Raw genomic sequence first — 21885 nt, 5'->3', positions numbered from 1 at the left:
TGTCATTTAAAGTGAAGCTATTATGTATAGTGATGTACAGCTGTAGTCCCAGATACTCAGAAGGTTGAGGCAGTAGGATTGCTTGGGGACCAGGTTAGGCAACAGAATGATATTTTACCTCAAAACACCAAAATGAAACCTCCCAAAATGAAAAAAAATTACATATTTAAAAACACAAGTTAGTACAAGTTAAGTGTGCCTGTCATTTTTTGACATCTGTCCTAACATATAAATCTTTCAGGGATTTAAATAAAGAACAGGCATCATGCTGAGAAATGGCTTGTGGTTTGTTTTTGTTTTTGTTTTTTTTTTTTTTTTGGAATTATAAAACATTTTGGCAGGTTGTAATGTGATAATTCAATAGATAAAAATTATCTGGCATAAATGTAAAAGGGAAACTGTTAAGTGTCACTTTACCTGTAGTAGATGCTGTTGGATTAATTTCTGTGAACAGAGGTAGAGGCTCATTATGGTACGGGTGTGGACTTGCATCAAAGAACAATTGCTAGGCAGTTAAGCAGGAAGAATGTTATTTGCTGACAAGGTTGAATAGGGAATGTGAGAGAAAGAGATGAGTCAAGGATGGCATTGTTGGCTTTGGGCCTGAGTTTCTAAATAGGGAGGAGACATTATAAACTGAGGTAGTGAACTGTAAAGGTTATTATTTATTCATTTCTTTTGAGGCAGGGTCTTACTATGTGACTTTGTAGTGAACTATAAAGATTTGCAAGGCAAGACATTACTGATCCTTGAGACATCTGTTGAACACTTTGTCCACTTATCTTTTATTAAAGATGCTTCTCTCTAAGGGGTCTAGAAGATGGTCTTTATAAATGGAGTCAGTTTTTCAGGTTTAGTCAGGAAAATAGAAACTGCCTTAGACTTATTTTAAATATATGGAATTAGGTCTCCCTTGATAGAGGTGATAATGCCAGGGAATGAGTACTTTCCAGGAGTATCTCAGGGGTTAGTTGTGCTGGGCAGCCACTACTGGTTGCCATTTCTCAGAGGCTGCTGGGAATTTTTAGAGACTTACATAAGTTCTTGGTTATTATAATTTCCTTTCTATACACTGATCAATTAAACACAGAGTTTTCTTTTGTTAAACCAGTCTTGCAAAAGTGTCTTTCTCTGTTTTCTCTCTTGGGGATTTATAGAAAGTGGGAGTTTTTGGGATATGGCTCTCATGTCTCTGCAAATGGTGAAGCATTGATATAGGGCTTACAGCCAGTTAGTTGGTTTCACAGATAGGGTTCAGAAGAGAAGTCTGAAATGGAGTAAGCATGCAGGTAGCATATCAAGATAGGGTTGGAAGGATAGAGTCTTGGGGAGCTCTAGACTGATTTGAGAGGTGAGGAGGGACGCTTGAAGGATGGAAAGAAGCCCAGAGAAGATGACAGATTGAATAGCAAGCATCCTTTGGTCTTTAGTCATCTATGGGAGTTCTCATAGTTGGACTGAAGAGATACATGGAAGAAAGTTTGTGATGTTGAGCATATTGTCTGTGCATATTTATGAGATTATTTGTGTCACAACTGCTGTAATGTCTGTGGGACAATTCTTATATTTACAGTATTATAGGATTGACTTGCTTGGACATCCTTTGCTGAGGGAATTGAGTTTCTTTGGCTCTTCCCAGGCAGAGTGTATTTATGTATCTTTCATGTTTTGAATATCATGGTAGGAGATTATAAGTTTAAATTTGGTGGTCTGGTGGTGGTCTAAATTTCAGTCTTCCTGGAGTCACTGCTGCTGTTTAGTTTTCTATAAAATGTAGCCTTTCTAGTCATTCTGTCCATTCTGTTCTTGCTTTTCAAGAAAGTATCATGTGGAACCTGCTTACCTGTTTACTTTGACCTGTAACCCTTTGTTTTGTAGACTGTTCCACTGCCCAGTGCTGGTCCACAGTTTCACCTAGACCTTGATGCACAAATGACCTGTGTGTGCCTAGGTGATGCAACTGTATCAGCTTCCCCAGTTGATACAGGAGGTTCTTTAGGTTACTTGTTAAATCTGATCCTTAAGTGTATCCCTTTGTTGTCTCTTTTCATAAGGCTTTTTGGTATCTTTCTCAGGTAGATGGCATCACCCTCATCATATACTGTGACAGCAATTAGGTCTTCTGAATATGCTTGAAAAGTGGCCTTGTCTTCAACATACTGTGTGCGTTAATTACTTCAGTAAAATATTTCATTTGATTTCTTCTTTTAAGAACTAGGGATCAAACCTAGAGTTTTGTGGGTGTTTGGTATCATACTCCAGCTTCCCCTTTACCTTTTTTTTTTTTTTTTTTGGTTCTTTTTTTCGGAGCTGGGGACCGAACCCAGGGCCTTGCGCTTCCTAGGTACGCGCTCTACCACTGAGCTAAATCCCCAGCCCCTCCCCTTTACCTTTTATTTTGAGATAAGTTCTTGCAGGGATGTTCAGGCTAGTCTTGAACTCAAGATTCTCCTGACTGCACTTCCTAAGCACTGGGATTAGTCATTTGCTGCCACATTTTGAACTTTAAATACTTGTGCCCCAGCTTCCCAAGTAACAGGAATTACTGCTGTGTCCATTAGACTGCCTGAGAGTGTTTCTCTGCCTGAGAGTGCAAGTGCAGAGTGGAACTGTGGTGAAGAGTGCTGGCTCTGGATAGATCAATCAGAAAGCCAGATTCAGTATAAACCTCTAGTGTTAGAGCTTGGTTGTCTAAGGCGGGATTGATAATGCAAAGCTAGCTTGGTCTACATAGTGAGTTTAAAGCCAGTTTGTGCTATAAAGTGAGACTGTTTAAAAAAAAAAACAAAACAAAACAGCTGGTGGTGGCACATGCCTCTAATCCCAGCATTTTCAGGGTGCAGAGGCATGTAGTTCTCTGTGAGTTTGAGGACACCCTGGTCTATAGAGCAAGTTCCAGGACAGCCGGACTAGAAAAACCCTGTCTTGAAAAATCAAAAACCAACCAACCAGCCAGCCAACCAACCAACCAACCAACTAATCCAACCAACCAATCTAACCAAGAGACAAAAAGAATCAGATTAGACATGTGGATCCTGCTTCCAGAATTGAACCCTCTTTAAAGTGATTTTCTTCCTCATATGTTATATAGACATTTTTATAACTCTTATAAATTAATAGATTTAGTTCTTAGTTTATAAATAGTCATAAATAAAACCTATTGCTTTTAGGGCAGAATCTTCCTTGTATTGAACAAGAGGAGCTCCTAAATCTTAGTTGCTTCCTGACTGTCCTCATTACTCTAAGGACTAGAAAGCAGTTTCTATAGTGCTGGTTCTGCATACTTCCTTTACAGAAGTCAGTAGGAAGTTCATGGCTTCTTTTTCTGGCTTAGGGTATTTATTTGATCAGTGGCACAGTACCAATTGTATAGCAGCCCCTGGACTAACCCTGGCATATGATGAATGACATACAGTATTCTAACCATGACAAGTTCCACATTCTGGTAATATAATGTTTTTGTCTAGGAGCTAATTTTGAAGTGTAAAGAACTTTTGGTTTGCTCAGGTGATTTTTATTATTGCACCAATATTAATTTTAGGGTTGGGGTGAGTTCAGGTAAGGTTTTACAGTGTGTCCCTGACTAGCCTAGAACTCCCTTTGTAGAATAGACTGGCTTTGAACTCACAGAGACCCATCTGCCTATGCCTACTGAATGTTGGAAATAAAGGTGTGTGCCACCATGATTGGTCATACCAACATTCTTGATCTGTTGCTGTTTTTTTTTTTTCTTTCTTTCTTTCTTCCTTTTTTTTTTAAGGACATTACCTCTGACTTATGTTCTTGCAGAATATAGGTTACAGCTTGTCTAAGTATAGAAGTTGGTAGACTAAGCTAAAAGGGAAGTCCATACGAAGTGATAGTTTGTTTTGGACAGTGGAGCGTATCACAAATTGAAGCAGAATAGAAAGGAAAAATGATGGAAACATGAGGAAAGACAGTTCCTAGATCTTCTGTAATCCAGTTTATAGTTCTTGGTGGCTAAACATCAAGGATTTTGATACAATTGATAAAAAACAAACTGATGTCAGGATTACCTACTGTCCTAGTTTCATTTCTGTTGCTACGATAAAATACCACAAGAAAAATTAGTCTGTTAAATGCATTAAAGAGGGGGCTGGAGAGATGGCTCAGTGGTTGAGAGCACTGACTACTCTTCCAGAGGTCCTGAGTTCAATTCCCAACAATCACATGGTGACTCACAACCATCTGTAATGGGATATGATGCCCTTTTCTGGTGTGTCTGAAGACAGCTACAGTGTACTCATATACATAAAATTAAATCTCTATTAAAAATGCATTAAAGATAGCCTCAGAAGCACCAAAATTTGTTAGTGTCATATTAAGTTAATTTGACTGAGAGTGAACAAATTTGAATTCTCCATTTCTTTTCCTGCTTTCCATCTGTGTATATAGTTTGTGGTTTCTGGCCTGTCTATACACTAGGTGTGAGTTTGAATCCATGCCTGCCTGAATGCTGTCTTGTGAATCTGTTCCTGATAAAGGACTTTTCTATTTCTTTTGTTGAACAGCACAGAAAGCATCAAATGGAAAGGAATGAAGATTACTTTATAAAAATCTTTAAGAGTCTTATAGGAGATGTTGAAACTTTACTGATTCCCACTGATCCAGATAACAAACAATGCTGTAAACATCACTGCAAACAGACATTATCCATGCTGCTTTCAGTGTTTATGGTTGATATTTATTGTACTCACTTTGGACTGATTTGCTGTTTTCAGCGAATTATTACCATAACACACACACACACACACACACACCCTCCTGTTCTGGGTCAGAGATTAGTAACAAATAACTTAAAATTAAACCTATGTATTAGCTTATGTTGTAAAAATTGTTTATATGGAAAGTCCAAGGCAAACAATGTTAGTTGTTACACTGTTCTCTTAAAAGCAGGGTAAACAAACAGGCTGTGTGTACTGGGTGTTTTATAATATTGTATTACCGTAAAAAGGCAACTTGGAGGAGAAAGGGTTTATTTTAATTCACATTTGTATGCACGCATGTTTGTGTTCCATGTATTTGTCTGTTGTCCACAGAGACCAGAAGAGAGCATTAGATCCTTTGGAACTGGAGTTGAGGTGGTTATGAGCTGCCATGTGGGTGCTGGGAATTGAACTGGGGTTCTTAGGAAGCACAACCAGGGCTCAGCCATTTCTCCATTTCGTACTTATTTTAATAGAAATGTTAATGTGGCTTATGTAGGGACTCAGAATAGCAGTGTAAATAAATGAGTGCTAAGAAGTCAGTGCTTGTTTCTTAATTTCTTTGTTTATCATGTGACCTTGGATAATTTGCTGATATTGTTAAGACTTAAGTTTTGTTCTGTGTAAAATGGAAATAGTGTTAGTGAGCTGAGCATGCCAACTATTTGAACATGTGAACATAACATGGTAGGCACTGGTCTTTACTTGTAGTAGTGAGTGATGGATGGTAGGAATGTTGTCTGGGGTGAATTACACATTTGAATAAGAAGATTTTGAAGCATGGTAGCAATAGCAAAAAGGTATGTATGAGAGAGAAGAGTTTTGAGGACCCTGCCTATCTGCTTGTATTGATCTTAAAATACATTTGTTCATGCCAAAAAGGACAGGAGTTTCCTTTTACAGATAGCTTTGGAGAGTTGAAAATGTATTCATTTTGTAATAAGTCAAGTTTCAGTTTTTCTTTATTCATCTGGAGCAAAAGAATGTAAGTATTTTAATAGTTTGTATCTTATATAGTTTGTACACTATCTACTTTAGGCCCTGTTTGAACTAGTTCATGCTGACATTTTTACCAGTTTCATAATTAAAATATATTGATTTATATTCTCTTAAACCTCTTTATTGATTCTTTGTGACTTTCATATCATGTACCTCAGTCCTACTCATCTCCCTTTGTAGCTATCCACTCTCCATTCTTATAACCCACCCCCCAAAATAAAAAAATAAACAAAAAAGGGGAAGCTGTAATGCGTCATAGTGTGTCCTACAGTATACCCTTTTGTCCATACATAATTATTTGCAAATGCTCACTGGCAATTAGCCATTGATCTAATTCAGGGCCTCTGGCTTCTGCTACACTACCAATACTGAATTCTCATTGTGACTCCTCTAGGATATCCTGTTGTTGCCCTGTATCATGGAGATCCTATAGCTTTGGATCTGCAGGACCTGTCCTTTCACCACATTCCAGCAGTTTATAGATGGGGTAAATGTTGGGGTGGGCCAGCATCTGGGCCTGGGTGGTAGTTGAGTTGGTCAGCCTGCCAGCTCTCCCACACCTGTACCACCGGGGTGAAGTCTCCAATATTGCCCCGTCTAGCTCTCCTAATGCTGTAGACAGGAAGGGTAGAGTTAGTTTTCCTGCTGTTATGCCTTAGGGCCAGCTCATTCCACACCCCAAACCCCCCACCACCACTACCACCAGGGGCCAGCTCATTACACACACCACCACCACCACCACCACCACCACCACCACCACCACCACCACCACCACCACCACCAGGGCCAACTCTACTGTGCTGTCCAGGTGAGGTATAGGCACTCTTTTGAATGCCAAAGCCAGTGAGGGGTGGGCCCTCACTACACAGCTTTGGACATCAACATGGTCTCACTCTGCAGCTCAGACTAGGGACATCTGCATGGCCTTTGGTGGTAATATGGGCCATGAACTTCGATACAGACTCCTGCTGCTGCATGGCCACAGACCCATACATGGCCCTTAATGGCAGTATGGGCCAAGACTTCATCATGGCCTCAGGTGTCAGGGCAGGCTATTCACATCACCCTCTTCCTCCAGATCCATCTTTCTTCATAGTGCTCAAACTGTCTGCTTCTCTTTATCTTCCATTTTTCCATCACATACTTGCTTGCACATTATAGTGGCCTTTACTGTAGGCAGGCCTCTGGGTGTCTTTCATCTGCCTGAGAGGCATGGTGGTGGGCAGGCCTCTCCTGGTTTATATTCTTAAATAAGATTGAATTATGGAACAGCTAAAACATAATATATCTTAAGTTACTCCTTGCTAAAATAGTAATCAGTGGGCTTAGTGCTGTGGAATGGAGTGCTTTTACTGCTTAATGTCTGCTCACTTTACATTATAAAATAGTTTTGGGGTTGAAGAGATGGTTAAGTGGCTAAGAGCAGTGACTGCTCTTCCAGAGGACCTGGGTTTGAATCCCTGTACCCACGTGGAGCCTCACAACAGTCTAACTCCAGCTCTAAGGGATACAGTATTTTCTTCTGACCTTCTTGGGTACCAGGCATGCATGTGGTGCACACACTTGCATTCAGGCAAAACACTTATAAAATGTATAGTTTTTTATGAAAGGAGTAAAAATAAATATAAAAACTTAAGACACAAAGCTAATATAACTGTTTACTTATTACTCTGAGAAGTTAAATTGAAAGAGCTATAGTAACAATAAAGGAGGATAGTTGGTGCACAATGTTACTTGAGTTATGTCTTTGACAATGGGTTTGAGAAAGGTTGTGTTTTGATTATCAGTTTTTAAAAAAGATTTGATACTTTCTATGTATTCATGGTTTGCTTGCGTGTTTGTCTGTGTACTACATGTGAGCAGTGTCTGGTAACCAGAGTAGGGCATCTGATCCTCAAGAACTGTAGTTACAGATGGCTGTTGGTGAACATGTGGGTGCTAGGAATGGAACCTGGTCCTCTGGAAGAGCATGCTCTTAATTGCTGAGCCGTCTCCTTAGTGCCTGATTATTAGATCACTTTAAAAAATTTAAAGAGTGTTGTTTTTTATGTTGAATAAGTCTCCTAAGTTTTTTTTGAGACCTTCATCCATGTATATGATGGATTTTGACCAAACTTATTTGTTTCCTTTCTCTCCTCTCATTTTTCCCTCATAACTTTTAGTGTGCTTTTTTTCTTAAAAACCTTTTAATGCTGCAAGTGTATGCATGGGTGTAGGACCAGCTACTGGAGCAGGTAGCAGCCTTTAAGGGACAAGCTAGAGGTAGTTGACAGCTGTAGCAAAACAGTATTTGCTGGACATGACTGCGCTGTTGCACACATTTACTGTTGTACCCTGTACCTGCATCTAGAAGAACATGCAAGTTAGACTGCTAGTATGGATGGTGGAGAGGTTCATGCAAAAAACATCCTATATCTTTGTTTCATGATAGTAGAGTCCTACCTCTAGGTTACTGAAAATTTGTGTCTTTTCTGTTTCCTCCAAGTTGCCCTCCGTGGCACTCTGGTCTCCCTTCACTGTGCTTGTCTCCATCTTCTGATTAGAGGCCTTTCTCATGTCTTTATTTTCTTGTGGTGAATTCAGAACTCCTTAGGAAGCTTTAAGTATATGTGTGGGCCTTTGAGTTTTGCATCAGGATACTCCGTACAGGCCTTTTGCCAGGAGTTTTGTGTTGGTGTCTTTCCTATTAGGCTAACAGTTTCCTGAAGGAAAAAGATAATGATGCCAAATTCTGGCACTTGACTGCATTATGTTGTGGGAGTTGGAGTTGTTGACTTACCCTACCTTTGTGTGAAAGGTGCTCTGCTTTTTCCAGAGAGTGGGTCTTGGTTGGAGACAGGCTGCTAGGGCTCTCGCTGCAGCTGGGCATCTTCACACTCTAAGGTCACCTCACTCAGTGCTGCTGCTTCTGAGACTTTTTTCACTCTGCCGTGAAAATGGGATTGGTACTTCAACTTTTCAGTTCTTGGCCTATAGTCTAAGTCATTTGGCTGTGATTCCCATTTTAAATATTTCTCTTTTCTGTCCAGAATATTGCCCCTCCTTCAGTATCCCTATTTGTTTTGATGCTTATTTTAGAAGCCTTTTCAGCTCCTCAGTTTCTACTCTTTTTAGTTCTCACATATATGTGTTTGATTTTTGAACTTTATCTCTTTAGCATAGTTTTAGTGGGAACAAGCAGGTTTATGTTGTTGCTTATCTTGAACTTTGCCATTGTTTCCGCAGGTTATTCTTGTTGATTGCCTAATAGTTTTCAGTTACTTGTGTGCATCCTTTTTACTGGGAGCTGGTTTGCAAATAGCTTCTATGTGTTTATCTTTAAATTCATTCATTGTCTATCACTTTATATGTTAGACATGACAATAACATGCTCAAGAGGGTGAGCATGGTAAGACTTTATAAGAGGAGAAAAATGGGCTGATGGTTAGTTAAGCTTAGTGTTAGAACACTTTATCCAACAACTGTGTTAAAGAGATAAGTAAGTAGCAGTGAAATAAAGACATTTATGTATATGTACATTCTGTCTTCCAGGTCTCTGGGCTACAATGAAAAGAGGAAACAGATACTAGGATATTTTTTAAGACAGCTGTTTGATTTCTTCTCAAAATCACTGCTGCCTTCTGAGCTGTGAGTACATTTCTCTTGTTTGTGCCTTGTTGCTTTTTGTTTTTTCTTTCCCTTTTCCATAGCAATAGCAGAACATAAATGATTGATAGGATCAGAGAAGACCTGTAAGTTATATGTTGATTCTTTATATGTGTTTAATATTAGCATTATGATATCAGTTGTTCATAGCATAATGCTTGGAAAACACTGGACATTGTAAACACTCTGAATTATAGTTACTTATTAAATACTTACAGCCACTTTAGGAACAAGATCTGTTCTCTATTTCATATTTACATAAACTCACAACAGAAGTTAACGGTTTCCAAGTTAAGTGTTGGTATTAGGTTCTCACTCTTTATAGCTTTAGAAGCATGTTCCTTACTGTTTTATACTCATGAATACTGGCTTCAGATTTTGGCCTCATGGATTATTTATAATAGCTCTATTTACCTTGAGGATATATCCTGTACCCCCAAGTGGATGCCTGAAACTATAGATAGGATCAGACCAAACATGTGTGGTCATGCCCATCTTTTTTTTTTTTTTTTTTTAAGATTTATTTATTTACTTAATGTATACGAGTACACTGTAGCTGTCTTCAGACACACCAGATTTCATTACAGATGGTTGTGAGCCACCATGTGGTTGCTGGGAATTGAACTCAGGACCTCTGGAAGAGCAGTCGGAGCTCTTAACCGCTGAGCCATTTCTCCAGCCCTTTCTTTTTCTTTTCTTTTCTTTTTTTTTTTTTCCATGCCCATCTTTTTAACATGGGTGCTGAAATCCAAACTCAGGTTCTTAGCAATTGATCTTTTATCTACTTACTAAGTTCCAGCCCTACTTTGTTATTGTTTTCTACCTAAACCTAGTTTCTCATCTGACCTAGGGGTTAAGACTTTCTTAGGAGATTGTTAGGAAGAAACTTTGAGATACATCTAATATATACTCAGCACTCAGTATCAACTGATACTTAGCAGTTGTATTAGTTAGGATCACTATTGCTGTGTGGGGACATCATGACAAAAAGCAACACTAGGAGGAAAAGGTTTATTTTACTTTTCCTTACTACAGTTCATCATTGGAAACCAAGGTAGGAACTCAAATGGGACAGGAACTTGGAGACAGGAGCTGATCCACAGACCCTGGAGGGATGTTGCTTACTGGCTTGCTCTCATGGCTTGTTCAGCCTGCTTTGTGGTAGAACCTTGGACCACCAGCCCAGGGATGGCTCTATCCTTAATGGGCTGGGCCTTCCTGCATCAACCACTTAAGAAAATGCCCTTTAAGCTGGGCATAGTGGTATACACCTTAGGAACCAGAGGCAGGCATATCTCTGTGAGTTTGAGACCAATTTGGTCTATATAATTGAGACCCTGTTTCAATTTTAAAAAGGAAAGACAGAAAATACCCGACAGGCTTGCCTGCCTGCAACCTGATCTTATGAAGGCAATTTGTCAATTGAGGTTCCTTCCCCTCAGATGACTTTAGTTTGTGACATAAAACTAGCCAGGACAGCAGTTATGCCAGATGGTATTTTCTACAGTAAAAACAGTGGGATTGACCCTGAGAAAGATTACATGACTTGTAAGTTGTTAAATTTGTTTGGTTTCTTCTTCACATGTGGGAGATTACAGACTTGAAAGTTCCTAAATTTGTCTAATTCTTAGAGCCTACTTCCTGGTACATCTGGTAATAAACCAAGGACAAGGTTGTTGATAAGGGATTTATAATCTCTCTTCTAGTGCTGGCACTTCAAGCAAATATTTGTTTTTATTTTTGTATAAAAAATTTACGTTTATCTGTTTTGTGTGTGTATGGGAGTACATGTTGAGATCAGAGGACAACTAGTTGAAGTTGGTTCTCTCCTTTTCATGTAGGTCTTGAGGATTTCTCAGGCTTTCAGACTTGGCAACAAGTCCATCACCCATTGAGCCAATTGCCTCCCCAGACATTTGTTTTAACAAACTTGAACTTCATGGAGTTCAAATGACTCACAGTTTATTAAGTGTGACATTGGCAAGGATTTTTGGAGTGGAGGTTTTTTCTCTGCCCCTTCCATTTCCCTGTGAGTGTTAGTTTACCTTACTCCTCAGTTATTTCTTGTCTCCTCAAATTGGTTTTATTTCTTTGTATTAAAGAAATTTTCCCATGCATGCAGTTTCAGTTTTCTAGTCTAGGTGTAAAGGTCTCAAATCTTATTTCTGTTTTTCCAGTTCCTCTTGCTCCTGTGAGTAAGGGGAGGAGTCTGTTTTATACCTGCATGTGCCAGATGTGAGAACTGTGTGTCATCGTGATATCATGCCTATTAACCCAAGGTTAGTTTTCATTCCCACTGAATGAAGAGTTCTTTGCTTATTGTGTGTGTGTATGTGAACACTTGTGGGAGTGTGCATGTGAATACATGCTTGCACATGTTCGCTCATTCAGTATAGGTCAGAGGACAACATTGGGAGCCAGTTCTTTCCTTATACATGTGGCTTCTGGGGATCAAACTTAGCTCACGAGCCTTAGCGACAAGTATTCTTGTATGCTGAGCCATCTCACTGGCTCTAAGCATATTGGTTTTTTTGTTTGTTTAGTTTTGTTTTTTCTTTTTTTGTTCTTTAAGACTTATTTATTTTATGTATGTGAGTATACTGTTGTTGCCTTCAGACACACCAAAAGAGGGCATCGGATTCCATTACAGATGGTTGTGAGCCACCATGTGGTTGCTGGGAATTGAACTCAGGACCTCTAGAAGAGCAGTCAGTGCTCTTAACCACTGAGCCATCTCTCCAGCCCAAAAGTAACTTTTATAGCCAGATGTAATTGTTATTTTGGTGGTTTACTGGTGAATAAACTCACCCTTTCTAGCTCTTTCTGAACACTGGCTGGCTGATTTAATTCAGCTGTTCTGGTCCAAACTTTTCTCTAAACTGACTGATTTAAACTGGCTTTTCTTGGCGTCTGACTGAATTGCTCTGCTTGGTCTCAAACTAGCTGTTCTAATCTTCTGGTTCCTTCTCATTTTCTGGCTTGTTCTGTCTTTACCTGCAACCTGTCTCTGTAAAACTGTCCTCCTCCCAGCCTCCTATTGCCTCTCTTCCTGGTCTGTTTCTTTAAGTTGCCTCTCCTGTGCTGCTCTTGTGAGTGTTGGGAGTATCCTATCTTGGACTCATTCTATCAGATCTTTCTCTGATTCATCACTTTGCCTGCCCATCAATTAGATGTTACTTGTTGAAGTTGGTTCTCTCCTTTTCATAGGTCTCAAGGACTGAACTCGGGTTATCAGACTTGGCAATAGGCGCCATTACCCAGTGAGCCATCTTGCCTCGCCAAACATTTAATTTTACAAACATGGTTGCTTCCTTCTACAAACTAACCTTGCCTACATTGTTTGGGATTAGGGGTGTGTACTAAGGGCATGTCTATATTCCAGTCAGTGGGATTAAAGGTATGTGGACTGTCTATATTCCAACTGCATCAGACAGACTTAGGTCTTTGGATATGATCCCTTGCCAGAGCAGCCATGATGCTAGATTAAAATTCTTCTACAGGGCTATGTTGACTTGTGGTGTGAGGGTTGAGGAGGTTGGGGTGTGTTGGTTTGTCATGTGAGGATTTACGTGGTAGGGTATGGGTTGGTTTGCTTGTGGCTAAGGAAAAAGTCATAATTTTAAAGTCATATGGGCTTGAGGTCAAACCTTGGCATTACTAATATTGACTGTGGTATTTTATACAAAACATTTTGCTTTTCTATTAGTTGGTTTCCTCATTTGTTCTACAATGGTTTGTTGATTCTCTAATATGTTAGTAGCAGAAAGTTAGGGGATAGTTGAGGTAGAATTTAGGTACAAACATACATTTCTTTGAAGCAGGGCATATGGCTATCATTAGAGAGTGGGCGAAGGTATTGCCAGGAGTTGCAGATGTGCTTGTAGCAAAAGGTTTGTGGTTGAGGAAAGGAGAAACTTTGCAGCATTGAGAGGTTGGTCCTGGAATGATGGGCATGGTTGCAGTTGGTGAGAATTAAACTAGAGTATGCCCATCTTAAGGTAGTAAGATTTTTGTCTAGTGGTAGCTCTCAGCAGCTCATACTTCTCTGGAAGGAGCTCTTGAATATGCACTGAGCTGTGGGATGGGCCTATTCTAGGAGGATTAATTGTAGTGACAGTAAGAGGTGGTTAAGTTCAGGATGTGTTAGCTGAGTTCATATTAAGTGCCAGCCGTGGTTCTAATTACTGTAAGTAGAGATATCAAAAAACAAAACAGGAGTGTCTTGAAGAGAGAAGTAAAGCAGCTGACAAGCTGTGAACTTAAGGAGTACCCCATGTTATGTGTGTGAGGGAAGTGCAGTGGAGGAAATCATGCTGTAGTTTGTAGTTAGGGTTTGAGGTGTACATAGGTGTACATAGAATGACCACAATAAGCCTTGCTGCTAATTGAGATGTGAGCCAGATATGGCAGAGATGAATGCAGTACCTAAGTCGATCCATGGTTGAAAGAATGTTGTAGTTGAGTGGATAGCAGTGCAGACAGAATGTGCCGTGTTTGATGGAGCTGGTCATTCTTGTTTAAGTCTGACTCAGAGCTCATGACAACATACATCCACTGGGATTTTATGAAGGAAATTAGTTGTATAGCAGAGATGACATAGGCTAGGGCACTAGCAATCAAAGAAGTGGACTTAGGATGTCTTGGCAGTAGGATTTGTTAGTAGTTTGTGTGTAGGTTGGAGAAAAGGGATAGAGTTGCATATGAGAGAGACTTATGATCTGGACATAGCCACTTCTCAGATGTGTAGTCATTCTATGTGCTAGGTGCTGTGCATGCAGCCCAACATATAAGGTTCATAGTACTATGGCTCTTGTGTGTGAATTGAGGAAGCTGCTTTTCTCAGAATGAGTAGCTAATACATCTTAGAGCTGGCAGTATGTATGAATTCCAGCTGTCTTTGAGCACATCCCTTATACCGTATCATTCTGCCGCCTAAAGTGGGCAGCAGTGTACCTCTAGCCTTTATTTCCCCAAAGACTTAAAAATAGAGAAGGAGGGGTTGGAGAGATGGCCTAGTAGTTAAGAGCACTGGCTATTCTTCCAGAGGACCCCTGAAGAAGAGGTCTTCTTAGTGGGGGAAGTAATGGGAGCAAAAGCCTGGGCTTGTAGAAGTGACTTGTTAGGTTTCACCAACTCAAGTCCTTTCACTGGATTATGTATACCATACTGCCTTGATACAGACAGTCCCTTGCAAAATGTAAGCCAGATTACATGGGGCAGATTACATGGGGATTAGGTTCGCATTATTAAACATGGATGACTTTTTTTTATTATAGTCCTAAGACTTGAACAGAGAGCATTTAGAACACATGTAACCAAAGGGTAAATTTAAAAGCGTCTTTCATATCTTGTTTCATGAGAAAATCTTTTTAAGAATGCTTGTTACTGGAGTAATGACATTGGCCTTGGGGTATCCAAGCCAATTCATTGGTGTAGTAATCAGTGCTGTAGTGCTGCCTCAGTCTTGATTTCCAAGACTCAGATGAATTCTAGGAGAAACTTAGGAAATTGCTTGCTGATATGCTTGTCTTTGGAGAGGACAATTGGGGCATGGTAACATGTCTTTGAGGTATGCAGGCATCCCTATAGAACCCCAAGGGAACCCAACTCTCAAGGATGAGATGGTGAAAAACCAGAGGCCGATGAATTGCTTTTTTTTGAATAGAAACACTGCTTATATTGAAATGCTGAGACAAATGATTAAAAATAAGGCCTTCACATAGCCTTTGCAATTGCAGACACCACAGTTCCTTTCATGTGAATGCATAGAATTCATGGATGGGTGGGGCCTTGTATTGAGCTTAGTCTTAAGCTTCCCATTTATACCCAGGTATGTGGAGAGCACACATTTCAGTCATGACATTGCGTTTCAGGAATTATGGCTAGAACAGTATATATAGTCACAGTCAGTATAGCTGCCATTTATGTGTTAGGTGAATTCTGAATCTTATTTCTTTTTTTAAATATATTTTTTTTTATTCTTTTATGTTATGGGTACACTGTCACTGTCTTCAGACACACCAGAAGAGGGCTTTAGATCCCATTACAGATGGTTGTGAGCCACCATGTGGTTGATGGAAATTGAACTCAGGACCTTGGGAAGAGTAGTCAGTGCTCTTAAACGCTGAGCCATTTCACCAGCCCTGAATCTTATTTCTTATGTGCAATAGTATTCATGTTCTACCTTGCTTAAAATTTTCTCTCTTCTGACTAGTTGGTTTTTAAGCTTTCTGGGATTCTTGTGTCTTTGCCTCTTGTCCCAAAAGGACTGTTGGACATATAGATGCTTGTGCTACAAATCTGGCTTTCCAAAGAATAAAAAGATTGATTTTTAATTATGTGGTGTGTGTACATGTTGAATGCAGCTATCTGTGGAGGTCAGAAGCATTGGATCCCTTGGAGCTGTAGTTACAAGATGCTTTGAGTTGTCTGATGTGGAGTGGTGGGAACTGAGTCTTCTGCAAGAGACTCATCCTTCTTTTGTTTTTTTTTTTTGAGATAGTGTCTTTCTATGTAGTCCTGACTGGCCTTAAACTCACAATTCAGAGATCCTTCTGCTTCTGATTTCCTTGTCGCAGGATACAAGTATGCATCACCGAGCTGTCCGTCACTCTGGGCTGCACACCTGGCTTTTTACATGGAGTTCTGGGATTTGAACTCACTTTTTTTTTTTTTTTTTTTGGAGACAGTTTCTCTGTGTAGCCCTGGCTGTCCTGGAACTCACTCTGTGAACAGGTTGGCCTTGACCCCATGCTGAGACTAGAAGAAAGGTGTTTGTCTTCACTACTGTGCTGAACTCACATTCTTAATGTAGTATACAAAATGCTTCTCCTCAGCTTTTATTTAATTCTTTATAGCTTCTCAGTAAGGTAGTGATTTTATGTTTTCATTTCATCAACAAGAAACGGAGTCTAGTGTTAAGGAATTTGCAAGAGTTCCTTTCCCTACAGCAGTGCCAAGTTCTCCAGTCTTTGATCATAGCTTAATCTTGTACTTACTCAAATGTACAGGTGATGGTCATGCTTTTAACAGATAGGAGAATAGTGCCATCTGCCGAGCTACTACTTCTACTTTGCGTTTCCTTTTTAAGTGAATTGACTTGTTGAATACATTATCATTTCTGTAAAGCTTGCAAACATCCAGTTCCTTGTTTGTACACACACACACTGAGAGTGTATCTTCATCAAATACTTGTAAATATCAGATATGGTGGTACGTCCTGCACCCCTAGCATTCTGAGGAGTGTGATGGGCAGGAGTGACAGTTTGATTGGTTTTATAGTTTTTGTCGAAACATACCTCTGGGTGTGTCTGTGAGAATTTTTACAAGGTCTAACTGAAGAGGGAGGACTCATCCTGAGTATGGATGGCACACCATCCCTCAGGTTGGAGATCCACCAGCACTAAGAAGGAGAAAGCAGCTGGGTCACATTATTCATCCTTGTCTATATCCTCCTCCTTCCTCTCCCTCTTCCTCCTCCTCTTCTTCCTCCTCTTCTCTTTTTCTTTTAAAATTTATTTTTATTTTATGTGCATTGGTGTTTTGCCTGCATGTGTGTCTGTGTGAGGGTCTTAGATCCTTTGGAACTGGAGTTACAGACAGTTGTGAGCTGCTATGTAGGTGCTGAAAATTGAACCTAGGTCCTCTGATCTTAACCACTGAGCCATCTTTTTTTTTATCATTAAAAACAGCTCTGATAAAGCACGGTCACTACTACGTATCATAAAGCAGGTACAAGCTATTTTACATCCACAGAGGTATGATACAGTACTGTCCTACATCTATAATACTAGAGGATACAATTTAAAAGGCATTATTTGAGACTTGATTCTACTTTTCCAGCAGAGGGCCCAAAGGATGGTGTGACACAGCTTTGTAAAGAAACATACTCTAGACAGGATTTCCTTTCACTAGTGGCACACTTCTAAGGATTCATTCTCTCCATGAATGTCAGCTAAAACCGTTATTAAAAAAATGAAATATCCCTAGAACAAAACCGTATAACCACCGGATTCACATGAAGATGACCTAGTGGAGACAAGCTGGACCTCACCTTACCAACAAGCTATCAAATCTGTTATGTTTAAACAGTGAGACCTCCAAGGAAGGAGATGCCAAGTAGTGCTTCAAAGCTTCGGACCACAATCAAACACAGCATCCTTTTCAACAGAAGCAGAAGCTCATCTGAATATGCTCATGGATGCTGACATCAACATTTAATCATCTCCTCACTCATCCAGGAAGAGGGGGAGATCAGTTACTACTGTACTTTATTGTGTTCAACCAAATCACCATGTTACAAAAATAGCAAGCTGCCATAATAAAAAATAAGGCTCCTCTATCCAGCACCAGATAGCATCATTTTACTTTCAAGCCTAGAAATTGCACACTTGTATATAAACCAATCGAAGATGAGGATTGAGAGTTCATCTTGGTGGATTTTTCCTTTGATGAATATGAAGTGTCCTTCCTTATCTTTTTTGATGACTTTTAATTGAAAATTGATTTTATTTGATATTAGAATGGCTACTCCAGCTTGCTTCTTCTGACCATTTGCTTGGAAAGTTGTTTTCCAGCCTTTCACTCTGAGGTAGTGTCTGTCTTTGTCTCTGAGGTGTGTTTCCTGTAGGCAGCAGAATGCAGGGTCCTCATTGCGTATCCAGTTTGTTAATCTATGTCTTTTTATTGGGGAGTTGAGGCCATTGATGTTGAGAGATATTAAGGAATAGTGATTATTGCTTCCTGTTATATTCATATTTGGATGTGAGGTTATGTTTGTGTGCTTTCATTCTCTTTGTTTTGTTGCCAAGACGATTAGTTTCTTGCTTCTTCTAGGGTATAGCTTGCCTCCTTATGTTGGGCTTTACCATTTATTATCCTTTGTAGTGCTGGATTTGTAGAAAGATATTGTGTAAATTTGGTTTTGTCATGGAATATCTTGGTTTCTCCATCTATGTTAATTGAGAGTTTTGCAGGATACAGTAACCTGGGCTGGCATTTGTGTTCTCTTAGGGTCTGCATGACATCTGTCCAGGATCTTCTGGCCTTCATAGTTTCTGGCGAAAAGTCTGGTGTGATTCTGATAGGTCTGCCTTTATATGTTACTTGACCTTTTTCCCTTACTGCTTTTAATATTCTTTATTTTGTGCGTTTGGTGTTTTGACAATTATGTGACGGGAGGTGTTTCTTTTCTGGTCCAATCTATTTGGAGTTCTGTAGGCTTCTTGTATGCCTATGGGTATCTCTTTTTTTAGGTTAGGGAAGTTTTCTTCTATGATTTTGTTGAAGATATTTACTGGTCCTTTGAGCTGGGAGTCTTCACTCTCTTCTATACCTATTATCCTTAGGTTTGATCTTCTCATTGAGTCCTGGATTTCCTGTATGTTTTGGACCAGTAGCTTTTTCTGCTTTACATTATCTTTGACAGTTGAGTCAATGATTTCTATGGAATCTTCTGCTCCCGAGATTCTCTCTTCTATCTCTTGTATTCTGTTGGTGAAGCTTGTATCATTCCTCCATGGCCTCTGCATCAGCTCCTGCATCCTGACCTGCTTGAGTGCCAATCTTGACTTCCCATGGTGATGAACACCAATGTTTAAGTGTAAGCTGAAGAAACCCTTTCCTCCCCAACTTGCTTCTTGGTCATGATGTTTGTGCAGGAATAGAAACCCTGACTAAGACAGCCTGGCTAGCTAGAAAAGGGGCTATTTAGCCCCTCCTCACTCTCTCTGACCTTTTTCTCTTCCTAATCCCCGCTAGTCCCTTTTTCCCTTTCTCTCCTTCCCCTCTCCCCTCTCTCTATGTGTTCCTGGCTGACTTTTCTTCTTCTTTCTCCCTCCCTTCATCTGTCTGTCTCTGCCTTTCTCTTTTCTTTGTTTCTATTCCCTTCTCAACTCCCCTTCCCATGCCCTAAATAAACTTTATTCTATACTACACCTGGTACCTCAGCATGGGCCTGCCAAGGCCTGCCTCCCTCCTCACTAAACAGGGGATTTACTAATGTAGGCCTTAAGCATGGTTTATTGCAATCTTAACATTCATATTTGAAACATGTCTTTATAAAAGCAGTGTTATCCTTTACAGAAAATGTTAATTGTGCTGGAATTCATAATACTAAGCTGACAAGAAATTTAAACAGACTCTGGTGAATAATCTTTTTTTAAACCTAGGATCTGACTCAGTTCCTGCATAGGTCTGGTCCTTAAGATTTGCTAGACTTACAAAGTTTTTCAACTTTGCCTTAAAACTATTGAAGACAAATAAGAGTGGAATATGGGGTTTTTTAAACATTTTTTGTTCCCTTCTAGAATGTCTCCCTTTGAATTATTTTTCAGCTATAAGTCAGTAATGCTTTTGTTACTAGAGTTCTGGAAATACCTTGATGGACATAACCTAGAGCTGTGTTTTTATGGTGATACTAAATCTTGTCAAGTTGACAATGAATATGAACTGCCACAGCATCTTTTCACAGGGTTGTAGAGAGTCTTGTGTGGGAAGGGTGGGTCTAGGGTTGTCTTATACACCCCCTTAGCAGGCAAAAACTAAACACCTAAAAAAAACCAACCTCAGTAATCAGTCTATATAGCAAGTTTTTTAAATTGAAAAATAAATATGAAAAATTTATGATGAACAAGATTCCATAGTTTTATTTATTTACTTCTATCATTATCATTAAGGCAGGGTCTCACTGTATTGCTCAGGCTGCTCTCACAGTGACTCTGCGGCCAGGCTCTCCTTGAACTCTACATTCTCTTGCCATAGCTTCCTTACTGCTGGAATTACAGGTGTGCAGCACCATGCTTGGCTAAGAATCCAGTTTTTAAAAAGTAAAGACAGTACTCACAACTCACTGTTGTTTGTACATCATGCTCCAGAGTAGAATACTGCATTTGATTTTACCTGACTTCTTCCCTGTTACATCAGGAAGGATTTGCGCACGTGTCCCTGGCTTAAGTTAAAGAAGTCGGCGGTTGGTGTTCTTCCTTTTCCTCAAGACTTTCCCTCCCGTGTATTCTTTCAGGATTGTGCCTCTGCAGGAACTGCAAAAGGTTTTGGTGTTACATGTTATTCTAAGGTTTTCCATTCTCATTTGAACTTGTTAACTGACTCCTGTTACAAAGGCACTATTACTTTCTAAGTGCCAGAGGAGCTTTTACTGCACAGTGTTTCTTTTGCATAGTTGTTTATGTCATTTTGTTACATTGAATAGAAAATACAATGACCTGAAACTCCAGTGGCTATGAATTTTGTTATAATTCCCAACCTGGTTTTCTCCCTCTAGATTCTCTCTAGGTGGAATTTCAATTCTATTTTTATAACCTCATAGCAGAGTTCTGTGTGTGTGTGTGTGTGTGTGTGTGTGTGTGTGTGTGTGTGTGTGTGTGTGTGTATGCATTTATTGATGGCAACACACCAGCAAATCAGACCTTACTTATTACTCTCTTCTATCTTTTTGTAGATCAGGTAAAGCAAGAACCTAGCATGAATGATGTGCTGTGCTTGATTTGCAGATTTCCCACAATTATTTTAGTTATGGGAGCTACCTTATTCTTTGGTTATATCATGGACATTTTTCTTTGCCATTTACTTCATTTCATACTGTAATCTTCATTTTCTTCCACTGACGCTTGGAGGTTGCTTTTCCTGTGTCAGGATTACAAATAAACTTATGTATAGGTTACACCTTAATCTTAAAGATGATTCATTGGGTTAAAAACCATTCTTTTTCTTTTATCTTTTTTTTAAGAGCTGGATGTAGTAGAGCACATCTTTAATCACAGCATTTAGGAAACAGAGATTAGCTTGGTCCACATAGCAAGTTCCAGGACAGCTTTGCTTCTATAGTGAGACTTTGCCAAAAAAATTTTAATATTCATTTACTTGTGTGCATATGTGTGTGAGTTCACATATGTATGGTGTGGTTTGTGTGTGGTCAGAAAATAACTTGCCGGAGTCAGGTCTCTCCTTCTACCATGTAAATCTCAGGTTTGAATTCAGGTCATTAGGCTTTGTGGCAAGTCATTAGGGGTTTGCTACATCAGTATTCCAGAGTTCTAGTGTATGTGTGTCTGACCATCTGTGTCTGACTGTGTGTCTGTGTGTATCTCTATGTCTGTGACCACCATGGCCAGCAGAGTGATCTTCAGGAGTAATGATCTGAGCGTCTGATTTTGAGTGGTTTATTTTAGGCATATTTAAGCATAGCACATTTTGGTGAAAACTTTCCTGGTGATAATTATTAACTTAATCCTGTATGCACAATAAAGCTTAAGACATGACTACATCAACTCTTTATAAAAAAGTACGTGTGTTATCTTCCATAAAGATATGTTCTATAGATTGACAAGCTCATTATAAGGGTCTGGAGGAAGATCTGGTGTGGGCTCTGCTACAGAGATAACACAAAGGTCACCAGATTGTTAACCACATCTGCTTCCATTCTTCTGGGCAGCTAACAGGTTATGAATCCTTTCTTTGAAGGAACAGTCCTGTGTATTTAACATTCCTGGTTCCT

The 21885-nt window shown here is 39.6% G+C and overlaps 1 protein-coding gene across 14 annotated transcripts in view; it reads left to right on the top strand.

Moving 5' to 3' along the window:
• The window catches only part of Ptk2 (protein tyrosine kinase 2), a 205136-nt gene that overhangs the window by 18408 nt on the left and 164843 nt on the right, over positions 1-21885 (top strand). For 6 of the 14 annotated variants that reach the window (XM_063263045.1, XM_063263051.1, XM_063263050.1 and 3 more), the window contains exon 2: positions 9258-9353. The exons of 3 other annotated variants lie outside the window; for them this stretch is intronic. The gene's annotated coding sequence lies outside the window, so the exon portion shown is untranslated. Of the gene's footprint in view, positions 1-9257; positions 9354-11212; positions 11401-11548; positions 11651-21885 lie in introns of all 14 variants that reach the window. 5 more of the 14 variants (XR_010052943.1, XR_005486550.2, XM_063263047.1 and 2 more) reach the window with 2 other exon arrangements.

Source organism: Rattus norvegicus, chromosome 7 (assembly GCF_036323735.1).
Source record: "Rattus norvegicus strain BN/NHsdMcwi chromosome 7, GRCr8, whole genome shotgun sequence".
Taxonomy (NCBI): domain Eukaryota; kingdom Metazoa; phylum Chordata; class Mammalia; order Rodentia; family Muridae; genus Rattus; species Rattus norvegicus.
Note: the sequence above shows the minus strand (reverse complement) of the source record. Positions and strands in the feature narration are given on the sequence as shown.